The 18,025-nt window shown below is 40.9% G+C and overlaps 1 non-coding gene across 1 annotated transcript; it reads left to right on the top strand.

Moving 5' to 3' along the window:
* The first annotated feature begins 10,671 nt into the window (after nt 1-10,671).
* Nucleotides 10,672-10,778, top strand: LOC141603884 (small nucleolar RNA R71). The gene has a single exon (XR_012525722.1). It is a non-coding gene; the product is annotated as a small nucleolar RNA R71 (small nucleolar RNA).
* The last annotated feature ends 7,247 nt before the right edge of the window (nt 10,779-18,025 follow it).

Genomic DNA, 18,025 nt, shown 5'->3' with positions numbered 1-18,025 from the left:
GTTGGTCTTTTCCGGTGGGTAGAATTTTTTGTAGAAAGCTAGAGCCAACTTCTTCCAAGAATCTATTCCAAGGGTGGCCTTATCGAGGCCCTTCAACCATTGCTTTGCGGTGCCGATTAAGGAAAAAGGAAATAAGACCCATCTAATTTGGTCTTGAGTCACGCCCGTTTGAGAGATTGCATCACAATAATCGCAAAAGGTTTCCATATGAGAATGAGGATCCTCACTAGGCATCCCCCCAAATTGGCTCCTCTCAACTAGTTGGATGAAGGCGGACTTGGCAATAAAATTTCCGGTGAGATGTTGCGGTGTAGGAGTACCATTTGGTAGATTCTCCTCGGTGGGTACGGAGTGTGACGAGAATTTTGGCATCGTAGGTGGATTTTGTGGGGTATTGTGTAATGGGTTTTCTTCTCCTTCTATTGCGAAAGGATTGACAAACTCACTAGTGGGTTGAACAACTTCACCAACACCTCTCAAATTCCTCCTAACAAGTCTCCTATTGTTCGTCAAGGTTCTTTCGATTTCATGGTCAAAAGGTAACAAATCACTTTGTAACCTTCTAGACATGCAAAATATCAAACAACTCGAAAACAATTAGAACAAACCTTGAGCAGTTTTACTTCCTCAAGGCGAAGAAAGACACAACTAATAACAATAAAAAGAAATCTAAATCAAACAAACACCGTCCCCAACAACGCGCCATTTTTTGATGCGCCAACCGCTAAGTGTTCACAAATTAAGATGTGGTCGTTGGTCACGGTCGAATCAAAACACAATTTATAGCTTAACAAGCAACTCTACAATTAGTAAAGAGGCAAGTAAAGGTCGGATCCCAAGGGACGGGAGTTGAAATGAGATTTCTATTGTAACTAGTGGTGTCTAAGGGGTGTCACAAATTGGGTTGATGTAGAAGGTTACTAAACTAGAATAACAATGAAAATAAACAAGCAAGATGAATTAAAGGGGTGTAAACAATTGATTAAAGGCACTAGGGTGTCATGGGGTCATAGGGGAATCATGGAATATGATCATACAAACATGTTCTCAAATTATAAGCAAGCAATTATTGTTGTGATGGATTGAGTTGGGTTATATCTTACAATCCTAGGAAAGTTTGGGTCCCGGAGCCGAATCGATTAGATTGTACAACACCTACAAGTCGACTTAATCTTCCCTACTCAACAACATGCATGGTCTAATGAGACTCGAGTTGGGTTATGTCTTACAAGTCTCATTGAAAAGATAGGAGATGATAGTAAATGCAAGGATTCATAGGCTTAGCATTTCATCAAATATAACATGTGCATGAGTTGAGATCAAAACAAGCAAGCAAATAAAACATGAAAGCATATTAATTTAAGCATGAATCATTCCCCATGTTGGTTTCCCTTAATCACCCATTAACCCTAGCTAAGAGACTACTCACTCATTATCATGTTGATCATGCTAGCAAGGTTGTCAATCATACCAACAATATGAAACATGATGAATAAATGAAAGTAATTAACAATAATTAAAAAGGGATTAAGAGATTATACCTACTAATGATTCCAATAATAAAGCAAGAATAATAGAAGTACTTGAATGCTAGATTGAGAGGTTGTCAATCTCCCAATAATAACCCAAATAATCTTCAATTACCCAAAATAAAGGATGAACAAAAGAGAGATTAAAGAACTAAAACCTGGATTAAAACTTGATTAATACTTGATTACAATATTGAAGAGAGATTTGATTGATATTAACTACACTAATTATTGATAAGAAGAACATGCTCCTCTAATTAGCCTAATGGGGTATTTAAAGTGAAAATTAGGGAGGATGCATTAGGGTTAACTAAGGGCAAAACTAGTAATTACACTTTTTAAGTTGAGCAAGGAGGACCCGGTATTTTTACGAGAGAAGGGCTTCTCTTTTCGTGGCTTGAAGAAGACAATCCGTCTTTGTGAAGAAATCCGGGCGGAATAAGGTCGGGACGGACGGATTTGGGCGGTGGAATCCGAGCGGATTCTTGGGAATCCGGGCGGATTGTTGAGGGGGAATCCGAGCGGATTCTCGCGTGGGGCGCTCGGATTGTGCGGACGGACGGATTGTTGACAATCCGCTCGGATTGTCGATCGAGATAGTAACTTCTTCTTTTCTTCCCTTTTCTTCATAAATTCCTTGGGGATTTCCTTGGGGACTCAAGGATCTTTCCTCAACATTGCTCTTCTACTATGATATGTACAAAGGCCTTCTAATCTTGTCTCTCCTTGATGCTTGGTCATTGAATTCGATCAATTTAGTCTCGTTTTGCCATGAAAATACAAGATTCTTACTCCTTTCCTACCAAGGGATCAAAATCTCAAAGAATATGCAAAACAAAGAACTAAAGATAAGAAATGACCCAAATAAGCACTAAAAAGCATGGAAACAAGGCTAATTCGGGGGCTAAATATGCGCCAATTATGGTCACATCAAGGACGTCATCTCAGCAACGTTGACTGTCCTCTTCAACTTCCATGAGCATGAATTATCATTTGAAACGGTAGGAGGGGAGCAGTTCGCATCCACATAAGCACGAACCTTCCTCGTCCTTACTCCTTTATCACCAGCTGTAGCGTCATCATCTCCGATCTGATCGACTTTAATTGCACCATTTCCTTTGACAGCTCCTTCATTGGTTTCATCTGTACCTGCAGCAAGGAAAACAGACGAACTTTCCTCCTTTTCGCTCTCTATCTGAGGTGGAGGGTTAACAATAGCAGCACAATTCTCCAAATTTTCATCTGGAGTGTCAATAATAGGATCAATAGAAGAGAGAGCATTGCAAGGCTGGGCTTACATGGGAGCTCTCCGGAACTTAGATTGATGAAAAATCAGCTCCTCGTCCCCTACTTGAAAAGTCAAAGTCTTCCCCCCGACGTCTATAACTGCACGGGCAGTAGACAAAAATGGTCTCCCTAAAATGATAGGGGTGTGTGCATCTTCGGGGATGTCTAAGACAACAAAATCAATGGGAATAAAGAACTTCCCGATCTGAACAGGTACGTCTTCTACTACACCTAATGGCCGTGATAAACTACGGTCGGCCATCTGGACAGTCATGTTGGTGCAACTCAGCTTTGTCAAACCAAATCTCTTTGCTAGAGATAACGGTAAGACACTCACGCTAGCGCCTAAATCGCATAACGCGTTATCAATCAAATGGATACCGATATGACAAGGGATCGAAAAACTACCCGGATCTGACTGTTTAGGAGGTAACTTATTTTGAAATAGGGCTGACCCCACCTCAGTCAAAGCTACGGTCTCACTATCACTAATAGTCCTCTTACGCGATAAAATTTCTTTCATAAACTTTAAATAAGAGGGTACCTTTGTCGACAATTCAAAGAACGGCACAAAGATGACTTCCAAGCTTTTCGGAAGTTCGACAAATTTGCCGAATTGTTGATTGGCCTTTGTATTCTGCAGCCGCCTCGGGAAGGGAACCGTGATGGGTATCTCGAGTCCCTTGTTTCTCGCTTCCAATGTATCTTCCGGGGCAAGTTCTGTATCCTTTGGACTCTTATTACCTCTCGAACGAGGTCTTTCCGGTGAGTTCTCGCTTAAACGAGCACTAGCAGGCTCTCGAACAAGCTTCCCGTCATCAAAACTACTCGATCGACCAAATTCCTCATTCAATCGAGCAGTTTCCTCATCAATATCAGTCGATCGAGTGAAATTTTCACTCGATCGAGCAACTCCATTTTCTGCTTCACTCGATCGAGTAGAAAAACTACTCGATCGACCAGTCTGCTCTTCCTGTTCACTCGATCGAGTGGAAAAACCACTCGATCGAGCACTTTCGTCTCCGCTTCGCTCGATCGACCACCCGTAATCGGTCGATCGAGCACTTGCTTTGCCGTGAGCTTATTTTCTTCAACGAAACACTGTTCACCATCGCTTTAGCCTTCCTCGGTCCGATTTCAACACTTCCGGTCCCTCATAAGAAAGACCGCTTCTCAAATTTATCAGATTTACCGTCTCATGTGGATTTTTCTCATTTTGAGTCGGTAAATGACCCTGTTTTCTCGAGGATTGATTCGCGGCTAGTTGGGCAACTTGAGTTTCAAGTGCCTTAATAGACGCATCCTTCTGTTGATCACTCAGCTGAAACTGCTTTGTAATGGATTGCAACATAGACTTTATCTCACTTATTTCACTCACTCCACCGGAAGATGATGCACCTTGATTAGAAGGAGTGAAAGAAGGAGGCTTCTAAAAGCCTTGTTGACTCTTGTGTGGAGGGACATACGGCTGCTGCTGGTGCGGAGGAGGAGTAGGATTGAGCACATTTTGACTACTCCACCTCAAATTAGGGTGGACGTTCGGCTCATAATAGGTGTTTGTCTGCCTGTAATGTTGAAAGGCAGCACAAGACTCATAAGAATGTGGACAATTATCTGAAACATGTCCTGATGTGTGCATTTTACATAGTCTTTATAGGCCATTTATGCACATATTTCTATGCTATTTTAGTAGTAATTTGCTACGAATATGCCCCGAATTGTCTACTTTGGGTTCTCTTGTCATCATTTTGCGGTATGAGCCGAAAGGAGTAAATCAAGCCTAAAACATGTCCCTAGGCATGCATTTAGGAGATGAGTTGAATTGGAGCTTGGGAACTATTGATTTGAGATGCGCGCGGAAGTAAAGAAGCTAGGCGAGCAAAACAAGAACTCCAAATTACGAGTGCTTAATTCAAAGAGCTATATCTCGAGTTCTACAACTGATATTCAGGTGATTCGAATTGGGGATGAAAGCTTATCCTCTTAGCTTTCCAACGCCACAAAAATCGCTTGATTCGGACAAGTAACGAAGAAATGGCAGCCGTTTGAAGTTCAGTGCGCGAAGCGGAATTACGCGCGAGAAGTGCTCGATCGAGAACTATTTCTATTCGATCGAGAGCCCATTTGCTCGATCGACCAACAATCTTTGACGGGCTTGGCCTGTTTTGTTATTTAGGTTTAGCAAGTCATTATTTTGTTATAAATAGGCTTGCACGCTAAACACATGATATACACGAGACGGATGGAGCTCTTCTCCGCCGACCCTTTCTTATTCCAGATCTTGAAACTCTATTCTATTCTTAATTCATTTCGGTATTTTCTTCCCCTTCTTTTATGCTTTATTCTTTAATTATGCATTGCTAATTCTCTTGCTAAGACAATAGGGGATCCGTGATTTTGTTAGATTAGTAATCAATTTATTATGATAATGCTCGTATGATTTATGTTGTTGTCGCTACATTTAATTGCTATAGTTTAATCGAGTCGACGCAATTAGATTATAAACCTTAGTAAACCTCGTCCTAGATCGAAAGATTGGATAGGGTGAGACTCGTAGCGATACATTAGGGCACGGTAGTGAGGGCGAAAGCTAAGCTATTTGTGTTTTAAGGCGAATTAAGGACCGAAAGGTGACGTTCGTTACCCCTTAGATCTATTGGCTTGACCTTAGACCTAGATTGCTAAACTAATTAATCGCGGTGAACCGACTGTCTTAGCTATCCCTCTACCCTTGCTTTTCTCCTATTCTCTCAATCTCGTAGTTTAATATATCAATACTCAAACCCCCATTTTGTGACTTAATAAACGAACCCTTTAAACAGATATCTTGCCTCCCTGCGGATCGACCCTTATTACTACCTTTTAGTAATTTGGTTTTATAAATATTATTTTTGATACTAAAACGACGGTATCAAATTTTGGCGTCGTTGCCGGGGAGGCAATTGCCCTATTTGTTTGTTTTTGTTTCGTTTATTTCCCCTTCGTCTCAGGGAATTTTATTTCCTGAGACAGTTCTTATTCCTTCCCTAGTGTTGTTTGATAGGTCTTACAGGTCCTATTGGCGATGCTTCAAGAGGTATTTTGTGAGAGATGTGGTGTCGTGGGACACGATGCGATTTGTTGCCTTGCAGATCTTGACGATGTTTATGCTTATCGACAGTATAAACAAAGTCATTTTGCCTCGCTCCCACCGCGCAGTTATACGCCACATCCGTACTATCAAAGTGGCTTCCAAGAGCCCTCCTATCCTTTTTCGCCGCAGCAACCAACCCCGCTCTCCGTCAACAATGAAGAGTTCGATGAGTTAAAATCGCTATTAGCGACACTCACTCTTCAAGTGGAACGAACGAGGAATGCCTCAATTGAGAGTCTTACGCACCAGGTCGCTCAAGTAACAATCGAGCCAGACTTTGATGTGTACGACTCAGACTCCGAGGACGATTACTTCATTGCGATATTTGACAAGGGAATCCCAGCAGAAAAATTGGTCGATCGAGCTCCTCAAAGCTCTCGATCGACTGCTGGTGGGGAGAAGTTGTTCGATCGACCTGCTACCACTGATCGATCGAGCAGATTAGGTGAAGAAGAGTCTCATCGAGTCTTTTGACCTCTCGATCGACCACGATAGCTGCGGACATCAATGGTTATTCATCCGATTCTGTCCCAATTAACGATGTGAAGGCTAACGAAGGTCATACCGCTCCAATAGAAGGTACTATCATTCCTTTTATTGACCTTAGTACGACCGATTTTAGTCCTTCCGTTGATTCATATCTTGTTTTTTTGAATTAACGCCTCCGCCCCAACTCGGGAGCAATTTGGAGGAAAATCGTTTTATTTCTTCTTATGCAGTCTAACAAGTCGGGACCGGAAGGGAATCGAAAGATTCTATCCCGCCTAGGAAGAAAGCACGACAATGGGTAGATAAAGTCGTGATGGAGGCTGTGATAGGCCATTGTCTCGATACTGCTGTGATATGGAGGACGATTGTGAAGCTCCTAATGGCTGAAATAACTGCTTTCAGTCAAAAGCCTAGAGGAGGAGCGAATTATTTCGTTAGTTGTTAAGCCGGGTTTGCAACCCCGTGCACTTTGGAATAAATTTTACACTTAAAACCATACTTGCTTTTTAAACATTTTTAGACATTTAGTTGGGTAAACTTTGTTTCTCGCGCAAAACAATTATTTGGTATTTGGAATGCATTTTTGAGTTTTGCAGATAGCTATCGAAGGTTTGATCGAGTAGTTTACTACTCGATTGAGGGGAAATTGGAAGGACAAAGTCTCGATCGAGAGCCGTATCCGGTCGATCGAGGAAGAGGATGCATAGCCAAGTCTCGATCGAGTAACCTTGTTACTCGATCGAGAGGTCTCTTGAGGAAATCAGCTCGATCGAGAGCTTTTTGGAGAAAAAAAAACTCCTCGATCAAGGAGATTTCGATACTAAGGGGAGTTCCTTCGACTTCTCTTATTCTTTTCGACTTATTTTCCTCCTTTATTACTTCCCAATTTCGTGCACCCCCTCTCCCTTAATTTTCTATCTGTTTATATTAGCCCAGAAAATACCAAATAGGACTACGGACCTTGCTGTTGCCGTAGCCACCTCTTCTGCTATGCTTTGTCTCATGCGCGCTTACTGAGTAGTACGCTGGCTACTCGCTTCCTTAGTTTGATGCTGGTTTGGGGAAGTCGTCCTGTGAGTACCGACTTCCCTTGCTTTTCCATCTCATTTACTGTATTTTAGGAACATGTATTAGGTTTGCGTACCCCATCTCCCTTTTTGCTGCTGTTGGTTAGCTGTGAAGACAATGAGGACATTGTCTGTTTTGGTTTGGGGAGGGTATATGCATCCTTTTGAGTCTGCATTTGCATTCGTTTTGCATTCATATTTCTTGCATTTCCGTATGCATTGCACTTAATTTCGAAAAATTATTAAACCCATAAAAACTTAAAAATTTCACAAAAATTCAAAAAAAAAATCACGTTTAATTTTGCATTTAGGTTGTGTCGGAATGGAACATTTCTATGCTAGAATTGTTTTCACTTAAGCCTTGCAAATTTCTCACGACTTTTAGTAATTTTCGAAGCAATTTCTCGAATTTCGTTTCTAAATATGTTGAACAATTAGACTTGACTTGAAATTTTGGCAAACTACAATAACTTTCTGAGGTTTAGAGCTTTATAAACTGGTGACATCTATGACCAGTTTCATATAGGAATTGAGAGTAGTACTCCTTGCATATCATGTATCATCAATTTGCACATTTATGAAATTCAATTGCTTATTGCCTACATACATTCGGGTTAATGGTTGGTGTCACATGCAGGGAGATGCTTACATTACCTTTTCTTTCATTTTTACCCATATAACCCCACATTTAGCCAAATTTGCCTTTTTTCCCTTAACTACATCCAAATTTAGCCTGCCCTGTCAAGCTAGTTTAGATTGTTTTGTGGTATATTATTTATTGTGCCAAGTTTGGTCTTATATCTAAAGTTGTGGGAGTTGGTAATTTATGAAGGAAAAGAGGAAAAAATGAAAAAATCAAAAGAGGAAAAAAAAATCGAAAAAGAAAAGAAAAAAAGAAGAAAAAAAAAAGAGAGAGATGTTTCACTCCTATTCTTTATTATAATCATATGAGGAGTATTTTCAGTGAGTTTTGTGCCAAATGAAGAGCACTTCTGCTTAATTTTGATGGATAAGAGATTGATATGTTCCATTTGGTTCTGTCAGGGTGCTAGGTTGATCACCAATACCTTCACATTTCCGAAAAATCTTTTGCCTATTCTTACCCATTGCCTCACTTTACCATAATTTTGTAAGCTCTCGGCTGTGACGGACCTCGTTTGGTTGGAATGTATGTGTACGGTAGCTAGAATTGTCTATCATATTAGTTGCATGCATGTTTATGTGGGTCGTAGTTTAGGTGAGCGTCTATTTTTCTTTCTCTCTTACATATAATGCTTACCTTGTGCTTAATTGAGAGAGAGTGACCCGGGAGAGTCCAATTTTGAAAGTCTTGCAAGGTCAAAAGTTCAACTATTTATGAGATATGTATAAATTCGTTTGCTTTGTTATTGCGCTATTAGTGGTTGACTCTTTTGCATTAAATCGGTTTGAGTAAACGGTTTCAGCTTGTCCTAGTTTTTGTTCCTTTTCCATTTAGCTCATTAGTTAGTTGCATTTAGCTTGCTTGAGGACAAGTAAAGGTTTGGTTTGGGGAAGTTTGATGTGTGCATTTTACATAGTCTTTATAGGCCATTTATGCACATATTTCTATGCTATTTTAGTACTAATTTGCTACGAATATGCCCCGAATTGTCTACTTTGGGTTCTCTTGTCATATTTGCAGGTATGAGCCAGAAAGGAGTAAATCAAGCCTAAAACATGTCCCTAGGCATGCATTTAGGAGATGAGTTGAATTGGAGCTTGGGAACTATTGATTTGAGATGCGCGCGGAAGTAAAGAAGCTAGGCGAGCAAAACAAGAACTCCAAATTACGAGTACTTAATTCAAAGAGCTATATCTCGAGTTCTACAACTGATATTCAGGTGATTCGAATTGGGGATGAAAGCTTATCCTCTTAGCTTTCCAACGCCACAAAAATCGCTTGATTCGGACAAGTAACGAAGAAATGGCAGCCGTTTGAAGTTCAGTGCGCGAAGCAGGAATTACGCGCTGAGAAGTGCTCGATCGAGAACTATTTCTATTCGATCGAGAGCCCATTTGCTCGATCGACCAACAATCTTTGACGGGCTTGGCCTGTTTTGTTATTTAGGTTTAGCAAGTCATTATTTTGTTATAAATAGGCTTGCACGCTAAACACATGATATACACAGACGGGACTGGAGCTCTTCTCCAGTTTCGACCCTTTCTTATTCCAGATCTTGAAACTCTATTCTATTCTTAATTCATTTCGGTATTTTCTTCCCCTTCTTTTATGCTTTATTCTTTAATTATGCATTGCTAATTCTCTTGCTAAGACAATAGGGGATCCGTGATTTTGTTAGATTAGTAATCAATTTATTATGATAATGCTCGTATGATTTATGTTGTTGTCGCTACATTTAATTGCTATAGTTTAATCGAGTCGACGCAATTAGATTATAAACCTTAGTAAACCTCGTCCTAGATCGAAAGATTGGATAGGGTGAGACTCGTAGCGATACATTAGGGCACGGTAGTGAGGGCGAAAGCTAAGCTATTTGTGTTTTAGGGCGAATTAAGGACCGAAAGGTGACGTTCGTTACCCCTTAGATCTATTGGCTTGATCTTAGACCTAGATTGCTAAACTAATTAATCGCGGTGAACCGACTGTCTTAGCTATCCCTCTACCCTTGCTTTTCTCTTATTCTCTCAATCTCGTAGTTTAATAAATCAATACTCAAACCCCCATTTTGTGACTTAATAAACGAACCCTTTAAACAGATATCTTGCCTCCCTGCGGATCGACCTTTATTACTACCTTTTAGTAATTTGGTTTTATAAATATTATTTTTGATACTAAAACAACGGTATCATGTCCCTCTCCTCCACATCTCTTACAGACGAAAGGACCGTCTGAAACAGCATTCACATGGTAGATTCCTCCTTTCGAGGCTCCTCCCAACTCATACTTATCAAATCTCGCCGTGAGAGCCTCTAATGCGACTACGAAGAGATTCAAGACTCCTCCTTTGATTCCCTCTGGAATTCCCATACTCAGCTTTATGGGTGGCTAAGTCATCAATGATCTTCCACCCCTTAGTCTCTCCCATATTCTCAAAGAAATCGGCCACTAGTCAAAAAGATCCAAGATAGCCCTCGATCGTCATACGACCCATTATAGAACTGATTGCATAGACTCCATTTTTCGAACCCATGGTGCGGAATAGTTCGCACCAGCTTCTTGAAACGGACCCATGCTTCATGAAAGTTCTCATCAGGGCCCTGTTTAAAGCTCGTGATCTGAGCTCTAATGGCATTATTCGAGGCAGAGAAGTAATTCATGTAAAACGCCAAAGCCAGTGAATTCCAGTCAGTTATCCCATGAGCAGCTCGGTCCAGATCCCTATACCACTCCCTTGCAGCATCGCGGAGTGAGAAAATAAACATGGTTTCTTTTATCCGATCCGGGTCACGCCACTGGTGGGGGTATGGAACAAAGAATAATCAATGAAAGTCTCCATATGCTTGGCCGCATCTTCATTTGCAGCTCCCCCAAATTGGTTTCTCTCAACCAAATTGATATAGGACGGCTTCGGCTCGAATTTTCTTGCCTCCCCTGGTAATGTAAATCCCTTATAGAGATTCACAAATTCGGCTCGGTAGTGATCTGGTAATAGTAGCTTCTTCGGCCATTTCTAGAAAGTCCGGAGAAGTGACGGTCTCTGCTGATGAATTAAAAATAGGAGATGAAGGTGGATCCTCCCCAAACAGAGCGTTCTCGTAGTAACTAGACAGAGTACTCAGCTCTTCCTCTGTCGGCAATATCCTAGATGATCGCCTCAACTCACGCAAAGTCTTCTCAATCTCAGGATTGATCGGTAGTAGTTCACCACCCTGTGACCTGCGCATAAGAAGAAACTACAAATAGAATATAAGAATAGTTTAAGGAATGGATGCCCCTTAAACTAAAAGAAAGATTAAAAATAAAATAGCTAATAATTTAAACAATTGCCTCCCCGGCAACGGCGCCAAAATTTGACACGGCTATCGTGTACCCTGTCAAAGATAAAACCTAACGGTCTCAACTAAAATGTAGTAGAGGCAGTCGAGTATCGAATCCACAGGGAGGCGGTGCAATTATCAGTTGCCTAATTCTAATCTTATGGTAACAAATGGGGGTTGTTTGAATTGGTTGCTAAACTACGAGATCTAAAAGAAGAGAAATAAGGTAAAGAGAAGTAAAAGCAGGGAAATAAGATTAAACTATCAAGAGAGAAGGGACATGTCGGGAATTCGGTTCACTACGGTAGTCTAGTGACTCAGCTGTAAATGATTCAGACGAATTATATGCGAGACGGATGTTGAAAGGTCCTTTCGGTCCACTTTCTATCCTAAATTACCACTAACTTAACTTTCATTCTCATTAGGGTAGTCTACTATTCATAGCAGGCCTATTTAGTCCAATCTTTCGATCTAGGATTAATTTTAGCCAGATTAAAGGATGACATAGAAGCGTGCACTCAACTAAGTCGAATAAATACAATTAAATTGCTATGGTGACAGGGTCTCACAATTAATTCATCTAATTCATTCACTACATCGTCACATTTCTACCGCAGATCCCCTAATCCCAACATGGAAGGGGTTTAGCTACTCATGTCACTAATTAAACTAACAGCAATTAAATTCCCAGCAATAAACATTATGAAATAAACGATAAATTGCATAAAAGAGAAATTAGGGCAGAAGAAATAATGAGACAAACAAAGAATTAAAGCAAACAAAAGGTTAATTATTATTAAAGGAAGAGAAGGAATTACAATCAATGCGGATCCGGCGTAGAGAACAATCGAATCCGAGCAATAATAATCCCAAAGCAAGGTTACAGTAAAGAAGAATGAAGTACGCAGTAAAAGTTTTATGTAAACTGACTAAGATAAAAGCTAGATAGATCTAATGACCTAGTAAAGCGTGCTTAAATAGCGAAGTAAAAGAGTTTTGCGAAATAAACATTCACACGGGCTGATTAAAGCCCATAACCATCAAAACCACTCGATCGAGTGGATTAAAACCACTCGATCGACCAAATCCTCAGCCAAAACTACTCGATCGACCAGAAAGTTACTCGATCGAGTAGATGGTCTTTCTGCAAGTTAAGGATCGAGTACAAAGTGCTCGATCGACCACTCTGGGACGTAGAAACCACTCGATCGAGTGGTAAAACAGCTCGATCGAGTGCTTTGACTTCATTTTCCCTCAAGTCCTCGCCTAAATGCCTCGTAATGCGTGCCACGACGCTTCTAAATGCAGTATCTCACTCTGGAACAATCCCGTCTCCTCTAAATGCGTGCAAAAAGGACGAAAAAGGGTATGATTCCACTACTTTCGCGTTCATTTCTACAAAACAGACAAAACGAACCAAAGTAGCCAATTCGGGGCAAAATACTATAAAAACAGTATAAAAATGCATAGAAATACGTGCTGAAATAGGCTAAAAAGACTATACATTAGGCACGTATCAATTAACATATTAATTAAATTAGCAAAATGCATTATTTATTACATGCAAATGGACCGAGTAAAGTAATTAAACAACACGAGTCCTTCCGTAACTCAAGCCATTAATGTGCACATCCCTCTTGGAGTGGGAAACTCCAAGAGGCGACTTAAGCGTAAGACGGTCTCCAAATCGTCTTACGTCTCCAAAACGACAACAACAACAACCACAACAACAACAACAACAACAACTCCAACCTATATGATAATGACCAATGCATGAACCACAACCAACATATCATAATCATCCTCTTAATGATGTGATTACCACTAAACATGTTATAATACAAATGCCCTAATTATGTAAGACTAACTCCAACATCGACATAAATAACATCACGTTATTGAAACCGAGTAGGATTAACCTACCTTTTTACAATCTTCTCAAGCTAATCGAATCCGGACCGAAACCGTGTCAAGGAACCGTCTCATCCTATACAAATCACATAATAACTATCACAATACATCCTATACTAATATACACTACAAAGCCCTTTATTATTACACCTTAATTACCCCAAATACACATACTAAATACTAATTAATTACCCATGACGAATTCCCCCAAAAGTTAGGGTTTAAAGACTAGAAAAGGGTAGATCTTTACTTACTAGATGAAGGAGATTAAGAGGAAGATGGTAGATCTTCTAATCCAAGCTTGAATCCCAAGTATAAGGAGTTTTTGAGGGTTTAGAGAGAAGGGAGAGGGTTTGGAGAGATAAGGAGGAAGGTGGAAATGATTTTAGGGTTAGGGTAGAAAGGGGGTTTAATCCCGTGTTCTCAAAAAGCAGCGTCACTCGACCGAGTGCCGAGTCCACTCGGTCGAGTGGACTCACTCGGCCGAGTAGCACTCCACTCGGTCGAGTGTACCCTTCACTCGACCGAGTAGACCCACTCGATCCGCTACAACACCACTTGGTCTAGTCCGAGTCTAGTGTAAGGCTATCCTTCCCTTCTGTGTGCTCTTTTATCGTTCCAAAGGTCCTCTCACGGGTTCGAAGGTCTAAGTACGGGTCCCACAAAGGCCGGGTATTACAAAACTTCTGGGGGAACTCCCATCTCAAGAAGATGCTAGCTCATCCAGGGAGAATGTGGATGGTGGAGAACAGTCCAACCAAATAATGAATGACCAACAATCACCCCACCCAATAATCCTCATGCAACAGTAACATTCACTGTGACACAAAAATAAAACGATGCCTCAAACTCACTTGTCCCTAAAAATGGAAACACCAAAGCTCACATCCTTATCAAACCTAACCAGTGACCTAACATCTAGAATAAAAACAAGAACATCGCTCCAAAATTTCTGTGCATACAATGTATTTCTTTCTCAAATTGAACCTGACCATGTCACAGTAGCCTTGACTAATGAATGCTGGGTGACAGCTATGCAAGAAGAATTGGAACAATTTGAAAGAAATAAGGTATGGCATCTTGTCTCTAGGCCCTCCCAACGTACTGAAATTGGTACACAGTGGGTCTTTCGTAACAAACTAGATGACGTTGGAGAAATCGTAAGGAACAAAGCTAGACTAGTGGTGCAAGGTTTCAACCAATAAGAGGGAATTGATTATGATGAAACCTTTGCACCGTTAGCTAGGCTTGAAGCCATACGAATGCTTGTAGCCTTTGTATCTTATCAAGGCATAAAACGTTTACAAGTGGATGTCAAAACCGCATTTCTAAATGGTTACCTTAATGAAGAAGTTTTTGTCAAACAACCTCCGGGCTTTATAAACAATGAATTTCCTAACCACGTTTTCAAACTTGATAAACCGCTTTATGGCTTAAAACAAGCTCCTAGGGCCTGGTATGATAGGTTTTCAAAGTTTCTATTGGAAAACGGTTTCTTACGTGGTTCCGTTGACAAAACATTGTTTATCAAGTCACAAGGTGAGGAACTGTTGCTTGTGCAAGTATATGTTGATGACATTATATTTGGTGCAACTAATAATGTCCTTTATAAGTACTTTTCTGATTTAATGACTTCCGAATTTGAAATGAGTATGATGGGAGAACTTGCATTTTTCCTTGGTCTTCAAATTAAACTAAGTGAAAATGGGACAATGATTCATCAACAAAAGTACTTAAAAGAAATGTTAATTAAATTTGGGTTGACTATCTCTAATCCTATGCCCACACCAATGGTGTCCAAAATAAAGCTTGATAGGGACAAAAATGGTAAAAGCATTAGTGAGAGGGTATATCGAGGTATGATCGGTTAATTACTCTATTTGACCGATAGTCGAACCGACATACAATTTAGTGTGTGTGTGTGTGTATGTGTGTGTGTGTGTGTGTGTGTGTGTGTGTGTGTGTGTGTGTGTGTGTGTGTGTGTGTGTGTGTGTGTGTGTGTGCCCGTTTCCAATCAAATTCTAAGGAATTACATTTTAAAGACGTAAAACGGATTTTTAGGTATTTGATTGGAACACAAGGCTTATACCTTTGGTACCCAACTCACTATGAACTTGATCTTGTAGGATTTTCAGCTGCGGATTATGTCGGTAGCTCGTTGGATAGAAAGAGTACTTCGGGTATTGCTACATTTCTAGGACCATGTCTCATCTCATGGGCATCCAAGAAGCAAAATAATGTTGCCTTATCCACGGCCGAAAGTGAGTATGTATGTGCCGCTCTTTGTTGTGGACAAATTCTTTGGGTATGTCAACAATTACATGATTACGGTATTACGTTCAAACTACTCCTATATTTTGTGATAATACCAGTACAATTAACATATCAAAGAATTCAATACAACATTCAAGCACTAAACACATAGATAGAAGACATCATTTTTTACGTGATCAAGTTGAGAAAGGTAATATATGTCTAAACTTTTGTAGAACGGAAAATCAAATTGCCGTTTTTTTCACAAAACCGTTAGAAAGAGAACAATTCGTAAAAACTCGGTTGGAAATTGGTTTATTAAGTGACATGTGATACAAATTGGATTATTTTCCTCAATGATTGATTAGAGGGTTGATTAACATGTTAATTAAATTAGCAAAATGCATTATTTGTTACATGCAAATGGACCGAGTAAAGTAATTAAACAGCTTATTTGCATTGAGTTTATGTACATTGAGCCACTCAACATCTTTATGTCACATCACCTAATTTACCTTAAACCATCACCCACCTTTACTACACAACACTCAACCGTCCACATAAATCCTCACCCCCTCGTTAATCCCACCAACCAAGCCTTTATTCCACATGTAACTATGAAAATCCTCTATTGCCCACTAAATAAAACCATCCCTCAACCACTTTGATTTTCAAAACCGTCAAAAGTTGCACACCCCTTCTTATACTCAAAAATTCCCCCAAAACCAAAATATTCCAAATAAGTTCTCAATTTAAGAAACACCTTCAACCCCAAATATATTGCAAAAACAAAAATGGCTCCAAAATCCATTGCAAACACTGATATGACCGCGTCTGATACTGCCAAGCCCACTGTTGCACGAAAGAAAACTGTTCCGGGTGTAATTCGAGAGCAGTTATTTGGTACCACCCGTGCTTGTAGAATGACGTCTTTGATTGAATCCTCCTTTCGGTCTCCTGAAACAATGAACAAATTGAGGGCTCGGCTTTGGACCGAGCGAACTCACTCCGACGCTCAAGTCAGTAAACTTAGAGAGATAAGTTGTTGTTACTTGGCGAAGTATATTTTATAGAGAGATAAGGAAGATATTACCAGATGAATAGTGATTCTTAGGTTAAATTGTGGATCCTTTCCTCAATGAGAGTTGAGGAGTATTTATAGACTTTCACCTTTTGTCACGTAGTGGCCAAGTGGCTAGCAGGTGGAAAGACTTATCTACCCTCGGCCGAGGGACCCATGGCAGGCCGGCGGGCCCTGTTGACTCGCCGCCGAGGGGTCTTGGATATGAGTTCGCGGATGTGTGCCCCGGCTGGCTAGTTTCCGTGGCCGAGACCCAAGAGACAGGCCGACAAGCTGCGTCGGTTAGGCTGTCTAAGTCGTTGACTTGCTGTGGATATCCTTGACCTTGCTCAATACGTTGACTCGGTCAGAGGGTGCAGAATATGCCCCATCAATTTGCCCCCAGCGTAGTCTATGTCGTGGTATGGGCTCCGATGTATGTTGAGCGTATATTCTGCTTAAGTAAAAATTTTCTTTCTCGGCCTCTTCTACCTCGGCTTGGTTCTGCTTAGGCCGTACCATATCCCCCCTCCACATAGATGTGTAATGGACATCAGATGTGGAAAAGAAAGTGGTGCTGGCCGAGACCGAGGTTGTGAGTGCCGCGTGCTTTTGATTGCCCCCAGCCGGTGCTGACAAGCTTGGTTGATCATGTGGCCGGCGGAGAACAGATACTTAGGAATTTGTTGAGGAAGATGAATAGGCAAAGAGATATGAAGGGGCGTGTTGAAGACGCTTGGTCATTGTTGCGTTGATTGACATTCAACTGTTGCAACGATTGACATTGCGTGGTTGCATGTCCGACACGTGTCTGTTCGCTGATTGGCTGACGTTTCATGGGCTGTGCCCTGATTGGTCCTTCTTCATGGGCTTTCCCCTATAAATAGGGCAGTTAGTCCCTGAAATTGGCCACCAATTTCATTTTTTCTAAAATTTTCTTCTCTCTAAACTTTCAAGGACTTCTCTCTCCTCTAATCTTCGGAGTCGTTACTTCGGCTAGTGCTTTTCTTCAAGGTAAACAAACAAATTTTCTCAATCTCTTTTTTTGTTAAGTAATTGTTGCTACCATGTCTTCTGCTGATGCCGGACCTAGTAACCGTGCGCCGGGGGGTTCCCCGTTGCGTCTTGATGAGGAGGAGATACTAGACGCCATCCCGATAAGGTCTGGGGGCCATAGGTCTCCTTCTCCCGAAGTTGATCCAAAAGCTTTGGAGGGTTGGGAGGATGATGATGATGTTGATGATGACGATGATGATGCTGAAAGGGCTCGTCCTAATGAGGGGAGGCAGTACATCATGGATCACGGCGACCCTTGTAAGGTCGCGCCCGACCGTG

Source organism: Silene latifolia, chromosome 9 (assembly GCF_048544455.1).
Source record: "Silene latifolia isolate original U9 population chromosome 9, ASM4854445v1, whole genome shotgun sequence".
NCBI classification, from domain to species: Eukaryota; Viridiplantae; Streptophyta; class Magnoliopsida; order Caryophyllales; family Caryophyllaceae; genus Silene; species Silene latifolia.
The sequence above is the reverse complement of the archived record's forward strand: the minus strand, read 5'-3'. Positions and strand labels throughout refer to the sequence as shown.